The 5,263-nt window shown below is 43.4% G+C and overlaps 1 non-coding gene across 1 annotated transcript; it reads left to right on the forward strand.

The window, feature by feature from the left end:
• The first annotated feature begins 4,870 nt into the window (after positions 1-4,870).
• Positions 4,871-5,053, forward strand: LOC119462983 (U2 spliceosomal RNA). The gene has a single exon (XR_005194329.1). It is a non-coding gene; the product is annotated as a U2 spliceosomal RNA (small nuclear RNA).
• The last annotated feature ends 210 nt before the right edge of the window (positions 5,054-5,263 follow it).

The following is a 5,263-nucleotide window of genomic DNA, read 5'->3' on the forward strand; positions in this document are numbered from 1 at the left end:
TTCGTAATCGTGTGACGCGTTGGCTTGCATGTTGTCCGGGAACCGCCGCTGTTGCAACCACGTACATTTGCGACTAGAAAATTTTATGAGTCTTGTTACTGTAGTTTTCTTGTGTCACAACAACTGACACAATATCAACATGGTGCGTATGCCTAGAATCGCATGGTATATGAGATAGGACAAGAAAAATAAATCTAACAAAAGAAATTATAGGAGCACAGTACGAATATGGGAGATATCCACTAATACCACATGGCATATGGAAGCATACTGGATTTATGCCGTGTCTTCCACTTAACGTTAGCCAAGCTGTTCAACGAAAATAGGAAGATTTAACGAACAAGGTGCAAGAACAGTTATGAAACATACAGTGCTCGATCGTCAAAGGTTTGATAATCGATCCCTGTAGGTCTCAAGATCGTAACTTGCACAGTGTCTTTTAATATTTTTTTCTCTTGAACAGCTTGGCTAACGTTAGCACGTGAGCCCTATATATGGTGTCCCACTTAAGCTAGCCGAGCTTTCATAAGAAAAAAAAAAGAAGGAAGAAAATACATGGTTGAAGATACGTTTATAAGACCTAGAGTGTTCGGGCCGTCTGACCTGTGACGAACGAAAACCTTAAGTTTTGTAATTGCATCTTGCACCATGTTTTATCCAGACTTTTTTCTTCTAACCACATGCGTAATGTTAACTGCGACACAGGCTATAGGACCCCATATGCTTCTTTTGGGATAACTGAATGTGGAAGTTATGGGGCACATGTCTTCTCTTTCTTTTTTTTTTTCGATAGGAACATCAATAAGGCTCCTACGTCAATCTTTGCTATTTGGCAGCACAAAAGGCGCCATGTGTTGCCTAACATAGCGTGAAGAATGAAGGAAAGCAGACTGACGCAAGAAGGATTGATTAAGAATCACATTACTGCCCTCGTCCGAATTCGCACTGCACCATCTAAAACTTGTGCGGGCTTTTACCAGTGTTAAATTTCATTTCAATCGCGCGGATTCGTGTTTGGCGGTTATTTTCTCTTCCATGCATACTCTCGTAGATTTTGCTTTTGCCTTTGTCTTCTGAGCAAGGAAGTTACCACCCTGATCTCTCGTTGAATAAGCCGATTGAGACGGAGCAGTTGAGAATTGTCCTGAAGAAACGGGAGCCTTATAAGGACGTTTTTAATCTATTTTTTTAAAGATCTGAGCAAATTCTCAAAGAACTTTGTTCTCACCCGCCTGCCACGTAAAAGATTACTTGATCTCTTTCTCTTACCCGATAATGTTATGTACCTTTAATGATGATAAGTGCTGGCTGAAGTGTTTTACGTGTTCTATTTTTTGTATTTCTTCTACAGTGTTTGATCTTGGAGTATGTCTTTCATTGTGTTAAAAAATACTCAGGACCTGTTTTTTTTAAGTGTCCGCTGATTGTGTAAATTCATGTATTTTGACTTCTTGATGTGCCTGTGGTTGTTTCCAGTACAGGGGCAGTCATCTCCGTCGAGCTACTTGAAATCGTTACACATAGCGACTGCCCTGTTCTTTTTGTTTCCAAAGCGCATATAAATTATATGAAGCTATCTTGACGTTTTCTTCGTATGTCTTGTTTTTCACATTCTTTCTTTCAGTTTTATACTTTTTCTCTCGAGTGCGATAAAGCAGTTTAGGCATACAGTGCGCACAGTTTACCTGCTTTCTGCCAGCATGGAAGGGTTGGTCCATCTTCAAAGAACGTTTTTAAGCGCAAGGAATGCAAGGAAAGACAGCGCAAGGAAGGACAGAATTTTTCAGAAACACGCACGAGGGAATGAAACAGATTGCCTTGCTTGTCGCGTTTTTCTGTTAAAGCTTTCTCTTTTCTTTCCTTTCTTTTTAATTTTTTACATGCACATTTCCCTCTGGCGTTCGCGCTTTCTGCAATAAACATTCTGCTGATAGTCAGCGCTGCCCGTGTGCTTCTCTTCGTTCCTTCGCCTTCCTTGCGCTGAAAAAAATTATTTGAAAAAAAATTAATTGAAAACAATTACAACTAGCACGACTTGCTGTTCTTTTATCTGGAACGATGGGTGTTAAAAAACAATTTATTCGCATAATTTAAAAGGGGAGGGCGCATTTAAGTGGCAGCGGCTGCTTGTCGTCTCGTGGAGAACAACATGAAATAACTAACAAAGCACCGAAAAACAGTGAATACAGTCTTGGAGCACGAACGCATACAAAGCTCCGCCCCTTATGAGTCCAAGATCGAGTGAAACTTAGAAATCAACGCACACACAAACAAACGCGCACACAAACATACAAAAAAAGAAAGAAACAATTCAAAAGAACAAACCAACAAAAGAAGAAAGAAACAAACGAACAAAACAATATACCGACAAACAAGAAGGTCAGTCAATCAATCAATCAATCAATCAATCAAACAACCCAGCAATAGTTACAAAATAACAAAAGAGGATTGGAGGAATTTAAAGAAAAGAAATATCTTTGCTATTAGCAGCTCAAGAAAACGTAAAACAACAAAAAAATAAAAATTAATAAATCTGCGCACTGTATAATTAGCCACTAGAGAAAGAAAGTCGCAGTTTCGCCCGAAAGGCGAAGCATCGATTGCGATAGCAAATTAGTAGGCAGCTATACGAAGTAAGGATAGTAGTTTTATCGGCCACATAAAATTGTAAATGGAAATAGTCGCTTATTAGCTAAATAAACAAGCACAGTGTCACGCGCGCACAGGTAAACATGAACACATCTCGCTCGACGACCGCGGGAGCTCGTCAAAACGCTGGAGTGAGAAATCGCGCCAGCGGCAGCGAGCAAACTCACCTTCGCGCTGGCTCTCGCTTCAACGCGAACTAAATGTCGGTAGCGCAGCGCATACGAAGCTACGGGCACTCGGCGAACGCCCTATGGCCCATCGCAGATCGCTTTGAAGATGAGGCCGCCGCGGGCGCACACTTCAGCCGCGTCGCAGATCGCTTTCAAGATAGCTCCGTGAGCAGCAGCCGCGTAAGCACAACGCAACCCCCCCCCCCCCCCTCCCGTCTCCGTCGCCTCCTCCCCGTTCCTCGCACACGAACGAAGAGCGTGCGCTTCCGGCCGGCTTCCTCTGTCGCGTGCGCGAGATTAAGCTGCGGTTGCCGGCTCACCCTCGCATGCCTTCACTCGCACAAACAACGCACGGCGCGCGACGACGATTTTATCATGGTTCGACTTTAGACGGAACATCACGGCGACGACGACGGCGACGGCCAAAATTCGCTTGGAGTGTCCATATAATTGCTATCGCAATAAAATATCGCAAATCTCTCAGGAGCGTCTATGAGAAACATAGGACACCATGCCTCTACGCGGCGATAAGGCGAACCCTCCTAACATTCCCGCCTACTGCTAAATAATTAAATCATTTCTGTAATGTTAAATATAGTTTATGAAATGGCGCTAATTTGTCAACCCTATTAGTATTTATCTTTGGTACCCAGTACGAGAACGCTTATAAAATATAAAGTACTTAAGCAAGGTCACTAGTAATCTTGCCCTTTTCATGCTAGGTAAATAAAAAAAATAAAGCTGCGAGTATCCTTGAAATACCCTTGAAAGGTATATTTTGTTATCGCGGAATACTTAGCAAAAATTATTCTATGTTGAGATTTCTAGAAAATTTACTTTCTTACTTTCTAACATGATCTACGGTATTCACCTAAGAGGTCTACATAATAGCGCTGGAACGCAAAAAGAAGAAAAAAAGCGGAGGGGGGGGGGGGGCGGAGGGGGGAGAAGAAAGGAAGGGTTTCAGTACCTTGCTTTCCATTTTTTCAGTTCCCAAATTGTATTGTTATCTCGAATACCTACACGTTGCAATATAACATCACATCCATAACATCACTGATTGTGTCGGCTAAATTTCATCATCCAAAGAGCACTACAAGAAAGGCCACGCAATGCAGCGGAGCGTGAAATTGAGGAAAGAGGTTGAAACTCCGCTCGTGTGCCAGCTTTTACTTTAATCAAGCTAAGTTAGCAAACCGCGTTGTCAAGAAGACGCGCAATTTATTATGGCCTGGAAATGATATAACGCCGCTACATGCGCCATCGCGTGACGTAAAACAAGGAAAGAAAAGAACGTACTGTACACATTTCCGCAAAACGCCAAAAGAGGTTGTATACATAAAATACATCAACCTGCTCACATTTCACAAACGCCTATAGAAGGTTTTCCGAGAACGCACTGCGGCTCTTTCAATATTCCAAGAGCAACTCAATTCATTTTACTTTGACTCCTATTATCCCACGCGGATGAAATAAGGCTTGGATGAAATAATCCCTGATACGTAGCTTTTTTTTTTCTCTCTCTCTGCTGCGACAGAAAAAGTGTCTCGGCCTTTGTCGTAATTCATCTTAATACATGAATGGAAAATTTTGCGCAAAGCTTTAACACTGCTTCTTTCTCGTATGCAAAAAAAAAATAATTTAGTGCCATTCCACTCTGTGAAGGTGGATGACCAGCGAAGTTGCGTATGTGGTGATTGACCGTTGCTCCTGTGAAATGTTCCAAGTTTGCGGGATCGGGGCCACACGGACGGTTCGCATTTCTTTCCGCCTCGCGATCCTGGCGGGCAGCACGCTTACGCTCATCGTCGGTGGTCTCCTACCGCCGCCGCCACGCCCATTCCCTTTTTTGTTCAGGCCGTCGTTCTTGGTAGGCACGCTGTTCTTCTTCAGACCGTACAACACGCGGCCTACCCATTTCACGGTCAGAGCAGAACTGAGGAAAGGAGCCTACGTACGAGCATGACGTCAGGAGACAGAAGACACTCAGATTGGTAGGCACCAGCTTGAATACGCGGAATGGCGTACACGTGTATGGTGCGAATGTAGACATGGCCGACGCGGATCAAAGTGTGGTATCTGTTCTCATCAGCTCAATATCTGATAAGGGTTATATTTGTACCCAGGATATTAAACTTATTTTTGCAAGTTGGCGGAGTGTTTGAAGCCTGTTTCACCTCCGCCGGGGATCGACCCGGTATTGCACTATCTTCGGGATTTTTGGTGTATGGACATCGATCCACTCGAAACAAGCCATATACAGCTTCGCTGTAAAGCTGCCCGCTAAGTGCACTGGTAGTTGAATGGGCACAATGATGTGCACATGTTAGAGGGCTACTATTTAACTGTCTAGCTGTTGTGCTGGCTGCAGTAGATAGGCTACAGACCTAAACTGCGTATGCTGGCACCAGAAAACCCAGTACAAGCGAGAATGTGTAGGAAAT

Source organism: Dermacentor silvarum, chromosome 8 (genome assembly GCF_013339745.2).
Source record: "Dermacentor silvarum isolate Dsil-2018 chromosome 8, BIME_Dsil_1.4, whole genome shotgun sequence".
Lineage (NCBI taxonomy): Eukaryota > Metazoa > Arthropoda > Arachnida > Ixodida > Ixodidae > Dermacentor > Dermacentor silvarum.